Source organism: Pongo pygmaeus, chromosome 15, assembly GCF_028885625.2.
Source record: "Pongo pygmaeus isolate AG05252 chromosome 15, NHGRI_mPonPyg2-v2.0_pri, whole genome shotgun sequence".
NCBI classification, from domain to species: Eukaryota; Metazoa; Chordata; class Mammalia; order Primates; family Hominidae; genus Pongo; species Pongo pygmaeus.
Window position 1 is genome coordinate 28,571,335 of NC_072388.2, and position 15,825 is coordinate 28,587,159.

Here is a 15,825-nt window from a genome sequence, read left to right on the forward strand (position 1 = left end):
TTTTTTTAAAGTCTTAGCTATGATTCTGTGTAGCAGTTGAGAAAATGGGCTTTAAATTTAGATAATCCTGGATTTAAGCTGTAAATCTTCCATTTATTAAATATGGGACCTCAGATAAGTTACTGGACTTTGCTGCACCTCATCATCTGTAAAATAACACATACCTTTCAAGGTCATTATGAAGATTAAATAAGACTATATATGTAAAGCTAAGAACATGGTGCCTGGCATTGGATGAACACTGAATAAATAATAACTAGTAAGGTTTTTTCTACAAAAAGTGCCAGGGTTCACAAGGATGTGATGATCTTTAGTTTTCTAAATATAATGACTGAGCCTAAATACGCACATTGAATAGTTAAGTGACATTTATTTATTTTATTTGCCAAACGCTGATTGAAAACCTGCCATGTATTGAAACTTACACTTACTACAATTATTATTAAAATCCCTCCCACTGTCAAAGATGGAAGATGAAGAGTTCAGAGACTAATGAAATGTAATTCAATTATATACATTACTAACAAATTCCCTGTGCATTACCTCTACATCTTATAAACATGAGCCTCCTCCCCTGCTGCAAAATTGTGAATGGCAGAGACTGTCTTACTTTCTCAATATCACAGTACCTACCTAACACGCTATCTGGCACTTAGTCAGAACTCAATAAGTAGGTGTTAAATTTGACTTGAATGAAATGGAATTATTGTTCCCAGGAAGCACTGGTATTTATGATTTAAAAGTTTAGGTGGTATTTTGGATTCACGTAACTTTTTTAAGACTCACAACCTTCATATAGTTTCTCACTGACTCAAAGAACACCACTTTGGGAAAGATGAGAGTTAATATAATTACTCATATAGATATGTAAACATATCCCTATACAATGTTAAATCAATAACAAAATTGATACATTTAAATTTATAAAATAGAACAAGATAAAACTCAATTGCAGGGTATTGGAGTATTCAAACATTCCAATGTCATATTGACAAGCAACCAAGTAACATTTTGAACTGGGTATGACATCTGGTCACCTGTTGATGGCCTAATTTGATTCTGCTGACGTAGCTGGCCAAGGGGAGTGCTTCAATTCCTCAGATTACCTGGATATAGTACTGCAACCTACAGATGCCATTGTAAAAGATGACTTCCCCAGATAGGTTATTCAACAAATCAGTATTTCTGGCCATTAAAAACCCCTCAATTCTATAGGGGTCACAATCTTTTGAAGTCTTTTCCTCTCCTCTCCCTGCCCCAATAAGAGAGATTGACGCAATTTTTGCCAAAAATTCTGTGGCTGAGAGACTATGAGATAATAATCCCATTTTAAAGCTATGGGCCCATAACATGACTGCTAGAAAGAGGACCCACCCTCTATAATGAATGTTGCCTGGTTTACTACAGCCAGAGTTTATTACATATATATTTCACTTTGCAAAAGGAATTTTTAAAAGAATAAATTAAAATCCATTGATAAAAGGGTACAATTCCACTAGGTACCCAGAGATTCTAGCAACTGATTTCAAGTAGATGCTGCCTGATTGCTTCTCACCTTATTTATATGCAGAAATCTTAAATTTGACTGTGTTAGTGGCAATCTTATTAGCATGACTGTATCCTCCATTAAAGACTGTCATGAATCTAAGGCACGTTGTGGAGAGTGGGGCTGAGGAAATGATCTCGCTGATTCTGGCAATATCCCAAATATTTGCCACTTCTGTTGTAGATGGTGTGACAAACAGACATACACACATTCTGGTTACCTGGGAAAACAATTCCAGGAAGAAAATCCACAGCAGAATATTAATTTTTATAGTAAGAGATATGCAAGTAAGACATGGAGAAATAGGATAAAAATCTGATTGGGTCAAATTCTATAAAATGGAAGCTTACTTTTTGGGAGATTAGGCCTCCTATTCTGGAAAATTCTGATTTTCTCTGCTGTTTTCTATCTTTGCCCCAGACTGAGAACTTAAAAACATGGGACCTAGTATCAAACTTGTAATGAATTTGTAAGAGTTCGTTACATTAAGATGACACCTGAAGTGGAAAAATGAATTTATAAACTTTTGTATTTATTCTATGTTATATTCAAACAAATGCAAACAAGTGTTGCACTGGGTCCCTCTAAATAAAGTGTGTTTCAAGGGAATAGAACATAGAAACAAGAGTGTGGATAAGCATTATAAAGCAAACACTGGAATACCTTGAGGTGAAAAACAAGTCAAATGTTTAATCTATCTGAGAGCTGGAAGGGTTTCCAGGAAGCTTTATTTGAATTGCATGTGAAGGTGTGTAGTTTAGAAGGTCTAACAAAAACCATAGTAAATTTCCATTGTTACTGTACTCATAATTTTGAACTGCTAAAGAACTCTGGTAAAGAAAATCAAAAAGTGCTAAAGTTCTAAATAAAGTACTGTTAAGGGGCCACAATTCTTAAACAGACTATACCTTAGCACAAATAATTCTGATTTGTTTTTAAACTGCAGTAAACACTTCAGTTTATATGACTTGATTTGGGGGTTTGAGAATTAGTCCTTTATTGATTCCAATAACATTAATTTCAATAAAAAATTAAGTATTGGACATCTCTTTGCTAAGTGCTTCAAGATACAGGACTGTGACCTCCTTGAGAGCAAGAACAGGGCCTTATTTACTTAGTTAAGGAATAAAAATAGAGAGAAACTAAATTACCATGCATGGTATATATAGTGGGAGAAATGTAGAAAAACAAATTGCTATGCTGTTCAAAGCAGGGGAAAATCACCACTATTTGTGAAGACCAAAATAGACATCATTGAAGAGACAGCACTTATATGGGCCCTGATGGAGGGTGAGGATTTTGATGGGCACTGAGGCATGGTTAGGAATTTGACAGGAGGAGAAGTAAAAGAACGTAGTGACTAAGAGCATGGACTGCTAAGATTCCAATGCTGGCTCTACTTTCAATCAGCTGCGTGATTCAGGGAAAGTCATTTAAACTCTGTCAACTTGACTTCCTTATTGTAAAATAGAGCTTATAATAGTGTATATCTCTTATTACAACAATCTTGGGAAAGTTGTAATAATTAAATAAATTAGTAGACACGAAATGCTTAGATTATAGATGAGATCATAGAAAGTCCTATAAAAGAATTAGCTATTATTATTTTGTGTACAGCAAAGTCACAGTTAAAGGGAAATGTGCATAGAATAATAAATAATAGGCTGGAGTAGGGGACATAAATGGGTGAGTAATAAAAGATCAAACTAGAATGATAAACCAATAGTCTGTTATAGAAAGCACTGAATACCAGAGTTGATTTTAAAGTATGTAAGAAAAGGAGAGCCAATACAATTTTGGTTTTGTTTTTGTTTTTAACCTGGAGGCAAGGTTACATTAGAGGTGCACCTTAGGAAGATGAATCTGGCCTGGATACACAGGATAGATTGGTGGTGGGATAGACAAGATGTGAATAAAAGCTATTGCAGAAAGCAGACCAGAAGTAATCAGAGACTTAAGTTAGCAGTAGCAGGAATGGAAAAGAGAAGACATTCTCTCCTCTGTCCATGATGAAAATTAAGTAACTTAAATAACAGGGAGAATTTTTAAAAGGTTGCTGATGACTTTGTTTCAAGTCTAGGTGATTATAATGTAATTAAATAAAATAGAAAAGTCAGCATAAGAAACTTTCATGGAGTGACAACAAGCAGCTTGCCTTTGAATACAATGAGTTTAAGGTGTCTAGAGGACATCCTACTGGCATTTAAAGCTGTGACTGGAGATTACTATCTATAACTATCTGTATAGAGATAACAATTGAAGAAAAAAGAATGGATAAGGCCTCTGGGAAAGAGGAAGAGAGAAGGAGAAATGACTCCCAGAATGAAACCCTAGGAAATCTCACTGTGCAAGAAGCACAAACAACTGGAAAGTAAGGAACCAATGGCATGAGAAGTGAACAAGATCACCTGTGGAGTCACCCAGGCTTACTAGACATCAGTTTTTTTTATCAGCATCTTATTTCCTATGGAAACAGTCCCACCTAACTGAAGTTCCATAGCTTTAAAAGAAAGAGAAACATTTTTCCTTAGGTTGCTATGCTTTTCATGACTTTTTATCCCTGAGGAGGAGTCATAAATGTCTGCCTGAATGCAAGACTTAGCTTGGTCTCAAGTTCAAACTCTGAGCTTATGAAACGAATTTATAGAAGCATATCCCCTGTCTATGCATAAAGACATAGAGATCACTCTCTCTGATCTGCCTTAAGTTTATTACTAAATAGCAGTGATGATGATGGTGATAACAATAACTAGAGAGACAATGGTCTATGTCTCACACGTACCTCTTTGCAATCGCTGCATGTACTATCCCCTCAGGAAGAAAATATTTCCCATACTGACAGACAGGACTAGCTGGATTTCCTAGGCCAATGAAGAATTCCTAAGACTAGCTGGGGAAGGTGACCACACCCACCTTTAAACACAGAGCTTGTAACTCAGCTCACACCTAACCAATCAGGTAGTAAAGAGGGCTCACTAAAATACCAATTAGGCTAAAAGCAGGAGGTAAAGAAATAGTCAAATCACCTATCATCTGAGAGCACAGGGGGAGGGACAATGATTGGGATATAAACCCCAGGCATTGGAGCTGGGAGTGGGAAACCCCCTTTGGGTCCCCTCCCATTGTATGGGAGCTCCGTTTTTACTCTATTAAATCTTGCAATCGCACACTCTTCTGGTTCATGTTTGGTCCGGCTGGAGCTGAGCTTTCACTCACCTTCCACCACTGCTGTTCGCCACTGTCACAGACCAGTTGTTGACTTCCACCCCTCCAGATCCAGCAGGGTGTCCATTGCGTTTCTGATCCAGTGAGGCAGCCCATTGCCACTCCCATTGGGGCTAGAGGCTCGCTGTTGTTCCTGTGTGGCTAAGTGCCCAGGGCCATCCTCATCAAGCTGAACACTAGCCGCTGGGTTCCACAGTTCTCTTCCGTGACCCACATCTTCTAATAGAGCTATAGCACTCACTGCATGGCCCAAGGTTCCATTCCTTGGAATCCGTGAGGGAAAGAACCTCAGGTCAGAGAACAAAAGGCTTGCTGCCATCTTGGGAGCAGCCTGCCACCATCTTGGGAGCTCTAAGAACAAAGACCCACCCGTAACATTGCTTTAACCTTCTGCCTTTTGATGTGAGGAATATTTTCATACCCTCAAAGCAGAAGCTATAGAATTAAAGGGCATGAAATTCACAAAATTCTCCTCTTCAAGGAAATAAAATTGTATGTGTCACCCTCAAACTGGCATTGGTAGCCCCTATATTCTACCTCCCTCTCTCCACATATTTAACTTTCTTCCTGACATTAAAATTGAGCCTATTGCCCGGGCTTCCTATAATCTCACTCAGGATTCTGCCAATGTCATCCCAGGCCATTTGTTTTCATTGTCCCATTAGCTCTAGCTCTCTGAAGCACTCAGCCCTCAGCCCCAGATTTTATGCCGAAATAACCATAACTCTTGCCTTTTTTCCTTTCCTATTCTCCTTTTAACCATCAGAAAGAGACCTTTCGTTTTAATGAGTCTCTTAATCTTATAAATAAGTCTTGCCCAAACCTCATTACCTTTGATCAATTCCTATTTGTGTGATTTTTAAGTTTTACTTTTCAATGTTTACTCTTTTTTATTCAACTAGAATTTATCGAGCATCTACTTTTGTAGTATTTTGTTTTTACATCAACTTTTTCCTTTTGAGTCCTCCAACTTTGCTTTGAAAGAATCACTGCATTTCCACTCTTAGTACAGGCAGTTTAAATAAAGCCCCAAGAATAGAATATGTGACTTGGGCTTAAGGCAATCATAGCATTTCATCATCTAGAAGCACAGTCATTGATGCAGGGATAAGCAAATGAACCAATTCAGGCTTATGAGAGTTGATCGAAGAACCTGTATGGGAGCTGCAAAGACAGCCTCTCTTTCTTAGGGGCTAGATGCTTTGACGGTAGAAGTCTGCAGTTGTTTGGGGTCACCCCTGGGATTTTCAGGTAAATCAACCAACATATTCCTTTAAAAAATGAATCCAGTTTGAATTGGTTTTCAGTCACTTAAAACCATGCATCCTACTGATGTATATGTTATGGGTCAAGCGCCATCTGGGGTGCTAGACAAATAGAAATAAAATAGACATATTCTTGTCCACAAAGAACTCAAAGTGTGGCAGATAAAGAAATCATAAATCATCAAAAACAAGAAACAGAAGGTGTCTTGGAGACCACGGTTTAAAGAACTATTTGAATTATTGTTTTTTCCAGATGAAGAGGATGGGGTGTTCTCACGTGCAAAGGAAAAGGTACCATCCATCATAAATGTATAAATAAATAAATCCCAAACTGGACAGGAGAATGGGTAAACTGTAATATAATTACAAAATAGACTAGAATTCAGCAGAATATTTACAACCATGTGGATAACACTGCATGAAAAAAATTAAGGAATACATAGAATATATCATTTAAATAAAGTTTAAAAGCAAGCAAACTCTAAAATAAATAAATTATAGATAAATATATATGTATCAAATTTATTGTTAAGCACCATTCAGGATAGTGGTTACCTCAGTGAAGGGCAGGTAGCAGCCAGGGGTTTGCAATGAACAAGTGACCTATAAGAAGTCTCAATCATGTTTATAATGTCCCATTACCTAAGGATATTGGTGGCCTATTGGGTGTTCAGTTTATAGTTATGTTTCATAACTTATACATATATTATGTATTTTTATGTAGGAAATACTTCTTCTTTTTTTTTTTTTTTTTTTTGAGACAGAGTCTTGCTCTGTTGCCCAGGCTGGAGTACAGTGGCATCATCTCAGCTTACTGCAACCTTCACCTCCTGGGTTCAAGCAACTCTCTCGCCTCAGTCTCCCAAGTAGCTAGTATTATAGGCATGTGCCACGATGCCCAGCTAATTGTTGTATTTTTAGTAGAGATGGGGTTTCACCATGTTGGCCAGGCTGGTCTCGAACTCCTGACCTCAGGTGATCCACCTGCCTCAGCCTCCCAAAGTGCTGGGATTACAGGCATGAGCCACTGTACCCAGCCAGAAATATTTCTTTAAATATGCTTTTCAAAACTATCTCCCAAATACGCTGATTCCTTCATATTTACTTTCTATATTTGCAATTTAAAAACCTATCACTAGTCATGTTGATCCAGATGCTGCTAGGGTTTTAACAAATCTTACTATGATTCATTATATGAATCCCTTTTATAGATTTATGCAAATATAGTAGAAGATGGCTTTAAGTTCAAATGAATATATTTTCTTCTTGGTCCCATATTTCTACAGTGTGATTTTCAAGGTGACTCAATTTTCAATACTGAAATTTTGAATACTCAGAAAATGACATTTACACCATTAAATCAAACATACATACAAACATCCCCCAAACTCTTGTCTATTAGTTCCAGAATCCCTCCAATAAAAACAATAGAGGAATGATTTGATGACTGCCATAGCTGCAGTTGTGTTGAACTCCTAGGTTTGTTTCATTTGAGTTTAATTATTTCTAATGAAACCTCTCCCTCTGTTTGGCCCTAACTAAGGTGTAGGATCACTTGAACTGTGCTGGCAGGTCTCAACTTGTAAGCACAAGTGGCCTCTTTAGCCCACAGGCATGCTGCCTTACACCTGGTACAGGCAGATAGAGAGAGATTAGGACCTGTGGGTGTAACTTAGTTGTGTCTGTCAACATCAGTCAATGCCAAGCTGTGGAACAATTGTCAATAATGTAGGATCAGGTCCTGCTCATGAATTAGTTTTTCATCCCATTCAATCACTTTACTAAGTACCTACCCCATACAAGGCACTCAACCAGGTGTTTGGAGTGATTACATAGATGAGACCAAGTTCCTGCTTAGAGGAATTATTCCCAAGGTATATGTTAGAGCAGTGGTTCTCAAACTCTAGTTTACCTCAGAATCACCTGGAGAATTTGTTAGAGACACAGTTTCCTGGGTTCCACCATCAGGATTTCTGATTCAATAGAACTGGAGAATGAATCAAGAATTTCCCTTTCTAACATGTTCCCAAGTGATATTGATGCTGTAAGTTCATGGAACACGTTGTTAGAATCATTGCATTTGAATGTTTCGGAGGCCCAGGAATCTCTCAGATTGTTGGTGTACCTAACAAATAGTCATTCAAAAATTGATTTGAAAGAATTTTTCTTCCACATGTATAGCAATTTTAAAAATATTGTTGGCACTATTAATTATAAAAACAGTCATAATCAATGATACTTAGTGAGTATTACATGGCAGCACTAACTGCTTTATACACATTGCTTCAGTGAATCTTCACAGAAACTCAGTGCATTAGTTCCTTCTCACACTGCTATAAGGAACTACCTGAGACTGGGTAATTCATAAAGAAAAGAGGTTTAATTGACTCACAGTTCCACAAGCTGTACAGGAAGCGTGGCTGGGAAACTTAGGATCAAGTCGGAAAGTGAAGGGGAAGCAAGCACATCTTACCATGGTGGAGCAGGAGAGAGAGAGAGAGAGAGAGAGCGAAGGGGGAGGTGCTACACACTTTCAAACAACCAGATCTCGTGAGAACTCACGCACTATCACGAGAACAGCAGAGGGGAAATCCACTACCATGATTCAATCACCTCCCACCATACCCCTCCTCCAACACATGGGGATTACAAGTGGACATGAGATTTGGGTAGGGACACAGAGCCAAACCGTATCACTCAGTTAGGCTGGTATTACGGAGGAGGAAACCAAGGATTACAGATGTTAAGAAATTTTCTCTCCACCAAGATTTCTCATTCTAAGCACTTGACATTGTGGCCTGGATAATTCTTTGTTGTGGGGCAGGGGGTTGTCTTGAGCACTGCCCTAGACACATAGCTTAGGAAGTGCCGAGCCATTTAACATCCTCAGCTACCATGAGCTACCATGAGGTTGTATGTATTTTTACTTCAGAAGCACAGAATTTTTTTTTTTTTCTTTTTGAGACGGAGTCTCGCTGGAGTGCAGCGGCGGGATCTCGGCTCACTGCAAGCGCCGCCTCCCGAGTTAACGCCATTCTCCTGCCTCAGCCTCAGCTGAGGCTACAGCTCCCGAGGCCTCCCGAGTTAACGCCATTCTCCTGCCTCAGCCTCAGCTGGGACTACAGGCGCCCGCCACGATGCCCGGCTCATTTATTTTTTGTATTTTTAGTAGAGACGGGGTTTCACTGTGTTAGCCAGGATGATCTCTATCTCCTGACCTCGTGATCCGCCCGCCCCGGCCTCCCAAAGTGCTGGGATTACAGGCGTGAGCCACCGCGCCCGGCCATCCAGAAGCACAGAATTTTAAAGCTGCAAAGAATATTAGAGATGAGCTGCATGAATCCACCAACTTTCAGCTAGGGAATGCATGGTCCATAGAGGTATTACAGTGCTCTGCCAGGAGCCAGGAGGAATTCACACCAATACACCGACTTCTTCTGCAGTGCACAACTTTTCCTTATTTTTCTGCCCCATTTATTCTCAAGAAATATTCCCAGCCCATGTGCACTCATGACAAGTGTGCTTTACTCTCTGCCAGCAAACACTCAGAAAGCAAATGGCCTGGCTCCTTCTCATTGCATGCCACAGAATGGATGAGAAAACGTATTGGGACCCCTGGGGAAGTTTTGTAAAAAGGCAGGTCCAAACGAAACAAACTGATGGGAGACGAAGACACTCATAAACCTGCCCGACTCTGCATTTCAAAAAGACAGCTCTGTCGGCAAAAATACAGAGTTTGCTCAATATGAAGAAATCTTGTAATAATATACAATTACAAAACATATAAATGTTAGCAAGTTGAATCACTCATCCAAGTAGTTTTCCTTGTCCAGAGTACAAATTGCAATAATTGGATGAAGACATCTGCACTATTTTAACCTGTCATGTTAAATATCTGTATTTTGTAACTCATCTTGATAGCTAATTTTCATGGAAGTATGTGTTAATTGAGCAAAAAAGACATCTTTAAGATGGTTGTCATAAGATAATCACACCCTAGGGCATTGTGAGGCAAGAGGTACTGCTCTGGATCTGTGATTCTCCAAGGATATGATTATCACATGATAGCTGCCTCACCTCCTGGAGTGCTACCTTTCTGGGCTGCCTCCTTTTGACTCAGGTGGCTGATATCGAGTCCCTCTGCTTCTCACAACATTACACTCTTCCCGGGAGGTTGTTTGCTTTCTCCAAAATAATACCTTAGGGCAAGACACAGTAAGAAAAACATTGTCCTTCAGAACAAGATCACAGGGAAAGTTAAACTTGTTTTTTTTGGAAAATACACACATACACAAACACACACAGACAAACAGTCACTCTGATCCTGTTCCTGTGACCATCCTTTCCAAACTCCAAATGAACACTCTTATTCTGTATGCCTTCATTCCTCCTCAATGTTCAACAAGTCCTTGCCACCCATACCCTCTACGTATAAAGTCTATTCTCTTTTTTAACCAAAATTACTTGTTTGATTATTATCTAGCTATTTATCCTTCATACTCCTAGCTGAGTATCACGGGCTTTATTTTCCCCCAAAGACTCTTGCTTAATACAGTACATTTTTCCGGTCCTAAGAACATGATGCAAGACAATTTAATGCATTAAATCAAATTTATCAATTTGCAATGTTGAACATGACCCCATTCAGTTGTGACAATTAACTCCCACAACCAGCCAATTTGTACATAAAAGACTACAAGATTATTCAGTTGTATATCCATTCTGAGGAATAGCAACAGATCTCTTCCGCTGACAGCAACTCTAGCCTTAGGAGTTCCAAAATTAACATATAAGCCATAGCAATATTTCTTAAAGATAATGCTGCAGAAGTCAATATGGAATGAAAACTACATTTTCTTAATTTGTTATTTAAGCCTTCATTTACTCTTCATTTTACTGAATGAAGAGTTGCTATTATTGTAATGTTTACTTTTGAATACATAAACTGTGAAATAATTGAAATAATGGCAAAAACATTTGAAAAGTAGCCAGAAGATAAGAGGAAAAACTCCCTATTGACTGTATCTCAGATTCACACACACACACACACACACACACACACACACACACACATGCAAAGAATGTGAAGCGCTTTAAGGCTGTCCTTGAAACTCCAGTTAGAACAAGGAAGGAGACTGTCAATCCTCAGTAATGTATAAAGATTTGAGGTTCTGGATGCATTTTCCTGCTTTGAGTGCATGAAGTCGTCTTTGTTTCAGGTTTCCTTGGCAACCCTTCTTGAAGTGTATACGGAAGAGCAGGTCCTAAATGGAGTCTGGTCTGAAGAGGGCCTTTAAAAAAAAAAAAAAAAAAAAAAATAGTCTAAGTTCCCTATTTTTATTCCAGCAGAAGTGCATGTGCGTAATGAAGAATGCACAAGAAAGGAGAACACATCATTTTCCACAATCACGGCTACCTATGTGACAGTGAGATAACAATGATTTTTGAAAGCCTGTGTTGTTTTTCCGGCTACAAGACATCTAAGGCGGCATGGACTTCCTAGAAAGTTCTTTTTACAGACCATTTTCATCTCAGAGCTGCCTCAGTCGCCAAAGACAAGTGGGAGCTATTTGCGTTTGGTGATGCTCTAACTCCAAGTGATTTCTCTTCATAGGAAATTTTCATGATGTCACCCTCAAAGTTAAAAGCTTGTTGGAATTGCTAACAATTGACTTTCTCATTTATAAAGGCAATACCTTGCTTAGTCATTTTCTGTGTCTGTGGCCTCCACTTCCTAACCTCCCATTCAGACCTTGCTTTACGTCTCCCAGATTACCGTCCCTGTTATCGTAGCTTGACCTAGCACCAGACCCAGTACCTCTACTCAGACCTTATCCTATGCCACTTCAGTTGATGTCTTTCTTAAAACATTCTTCTGACCTGGCTTTGTGACTGCTGTTTTCTCTTCTTCCATTTCCTTATTTTGCTCACAGAGTCAGGTCTAGAGAAAGGCAACTGGGGCACTTTTCTTGGCACAAAATTTGAGGTGCAAGAAAACTCAGCAATCAAAATAAGTAATATCTTGATGCAGTATTAAAGTGAAATTAAATGCAAAAAAAATCAATAATGAACAAAATGTTAAAATTATAAATAAAAAGAGATTCATGCTGATTTGATCAAGTCAATATTCATTAAAATGTTTTTACTACCCCCTTTCAGGACTCCACCATACCATGCCCAAATTTTAAATTTTGTGTTGTCATGGTACTTCTATTTCAAGCACCTTTATTTAGCACTTTTATTACATGTCACCAATCATTATTCACACATACATACACACACATATTCATCTTTTCTCTTTCAATTATTGTTAGTGGTTTTCTTGAATCTTCTCCCCAGATGTGGTATGTAGATAATACATTTTCTTACTTCTTATATATTCTCAAATACTTTTATTTGCCCAAACAAGTGAGAGGTACATTGATTGGATGTAGGATTCCTGGGTTGCCTTCTTTTACTGTCAGTATTCTTCAGCTATTATTCTGCTGTCTTCTGTCCTCCAGTGTTGTAGATGAGAGGTCTGATTGCCAGTTTGATTCTCGTTCTTTCTGAAAACAGTTTGTTCCTTCTCTCTGTGAACTTACACAATTTTCCTTCTTTCCTTTGAGCTCAAGAAGATTATTGGGCTAGGCCTAGGTTGTTTTTTCTTCACAGTCACTCCTGGAACTCAGTGAGCCCTTTCAATCTCTACCTTAAATTTTCTTTCAACACAGAGAAATGGTCTTCTATTATTTGTTTAGTTATTGCCTCTTCTCCGCTGATTCCTATTTCTCATTATGAAATTTCTATTGTTTGTATCTTGGGTGCCCAATATCTGTCGTCCAAAATCATTTATCTTTTCCTTCTTATTTTCTTTATCTTCTATTTATATTCTGATGTGCTATCCCCTACCCCCCAACACACTTAATTTTCCAGGCCACTGATTCAGAATTCAATGGTGACTATCTTCTCCTTCAATTTGTATATTGATCTTTTTCATTCAAAAATTGTGAGATTTTTAGGCCCAAGAATTTGAGAGATTTTGTAGTATGTTTGAACCTTGAGTGTCTTGTTAATTTTTGTCCAAGTTGTTCTCTGTCTCCACCAGCAGTTCTACTTTTATTTAGGAGTTACATACTCTGGATACTGTTCTTCTATCATTGCTAGATCCCCTAGTTTTCTTCACCAACTTCTGACTCACTCTTAGACCTGAGATTCACCCCTTGGGGTGCCCTCAATAGAAGTTTTCTGCTTCCACAGATCATCTCTAGCAGGAGGTTTGTCAGTTTGCTATCTGGGCATAGGGAAAAAGACCCTCATCCCCCCTGTGACTTTCCCCTGCAATCAAGATGTGATGTTTAATTTTATGTGTCAGTTTGACTCATTAAGGGATGCCCAGATAGCTGGTAAAATATTATTTCTGGGTGTGTCTGTGAGGCTTTCTAGAAAAGATTCACCTTTAGGCCGGGCACGGTGGCTCACATCTGTAATCCTAGCCCTTTGAGAGGCCAAGGCAGGATCACTTGAGGTCAGGAGTTTGAGACCAGGCTGGCCAACATGTGAAACTCTGTCTCTATTGAAAATACAAAAATTAGCCAAGCGTGGTGGCAGATGTCTGTAATCCCAGCTGCTAGGGAGGCTGAGGCAGGAGAATTGCTTGAATCCAGGAGACGGAGGTTGCAGTGAGCCAAGATCGTGCCACTGTACTCCAGCCTGGGGGACAAGAGTGAAATTCCATCTCAAAAAAAAAGCAAAGAAAAAAAGATTCACCTTTGAAACAGTGGGCTAAGTAGGATGATCTGTCCTCACCAATGCCAGTGGGCATCATCCATCCCATTGAGGACCTGACCTGGGTAGAATGAAAGGGTAGAGGAAAAGTGAATTTTCTCTCTCTCTATCCTTGAGCTGAGAAATCTGTTTTCTCCTGCCGTTGGACATCAGAGTTCCTTGGTTCTGGGCCTTTGGGCTCTAGGACTTACACCAGGGCACCTGCTCAGCATTCCCCCATCCCCACCCCCAGTTCTAGGCCTTTGGCCTTAGACCAAATTACACCAGTAGTTTTCATGGTTTTCCAGCTGCAGATGGCCTAACTCAGGACTTCTCAGCCTCCAAAATTGTGTGAGCCAATTGCCATAAGAAATCTTTTTGTATATCTATCTACCTATCCTATTGATTCTGTTTTTCTGGAGAACACTGACTAATACCCTAACAAAGCGAGGTTTCTGCCAGCCTCCAGGGTAGAATGCTGGCACTCACCTGCTCAGCCTCCCCTTGACTCCTGAAGCCAGAAAGGCCACTTCCTTGGGGGACTGCTCTTCCTTGGAAAGAGGTTGAGGGTGCTCCTGAAATGTCCATGAGCTAAGGCCTCTCCTGGATGTGTGCTGTGCTGGTTGCTCACAGCTGAGTGTTCTGCTGCAGTCCACAGGCCCTCCTTCCACCCAGAGAGCAAAAGGCTTTGTGCTTGCCCTTCCCATCCAATCCTGGTAGAGTTCAGGGCCTTGCTCACACCTTCCATATCCTGCCCATAGCCAAAAAACTCCTCAGCATCCCAGAGGTGGCTGATACCTAGAGTTGGACGAGGAGCATAGTACCTGTTGATTTAAGCTCCGTCTCTCCAGAATTGTGCATGTTCATTTTTTTCAACCCTTGAAACTTTCCTTTCCTGTTTTCTTTATTTCAGTTAATGTCTTTGGAATCTCCTATTGCTCTGGTGCAAAACGTTGGTTATTTCTAACCGCTCTCTCTCTTTCTTATCATCCTCTTTTAATTGGCCTACAAGTATTGTTTTTAAATTGTATCTCTACATTGTCTCTTAAATTCATTTCCTCGTATACATTTCCAGCTGCCACATCATTTTTCAAGCCTTCATTAACCTCCAGCCTAAATTTTTGCATTAGCTTCATAACTGATTTCTCTCCCTCTAATTTATTCCATATTCTGCTAACAGATACTAAAGCAAAATTGTGACTGGGTCATCCCATTATCTACTGAAATCAAATCATCCAAGGTTTTCTCCCGTAAATCTTCACAAATTAATCACACACACACACATGCACGTGCATACATGAGCATGAATACACACACAGAGAGACACACACAGACACACGCACACACACCTTTCCTCCTAGGACACTTTAAAAATTATGGCCTAGCACTTTCCTGAATCCTGGCTAGGTTTATCTTCTTTCTTTTTACTCTCTCCCACTCCATCTCCTCTCCAACTCCTATTTTATCCTCTAAGGCCCAGCTGGGAAAGATACATCTTTTTCCACAAAGACTTTCCCCTGTCCTTTCTCTGATTTAATACATACCACTCTCATTCCCCTGCAGCATTTTCTTGAAACCTGTACTATAATTTGCATTTCACTCACTATAGCTTGTAAACTCCTTGAAGACAATGATTATGTGTGGTTTACCTTTGCTTCCTTCCCTACCTGGGGCATAGCAGGCACTTCTTTAGTAATGAATGGAGTAAAACTGTTCAGATCAACATTTATTTGTCCTCTCCAATGTACCAAGCAGTGACTTAGTACTTGAGATAAAAGATTAAATTAACACAGATGCCATCCTCAGGGGTTCAATATGCCAAGTTCTGTATTTCATCTAAATAACCTGATATGCATCAATGTATGTATACATGTGCATCTAAATGCAGACATCCTCTGGGAAGTGCTGCCTGATGGTTTTGCCTGCTTCCCCATCTGCTTTTGAGAGTAGATGTTATACCAGGTCTAGAGATCACTTCAGGACAGAGGTAGTCGATGCAGGGAAAATTAAGATTCAAGACAACGTTGAGACTGTATATCAGGT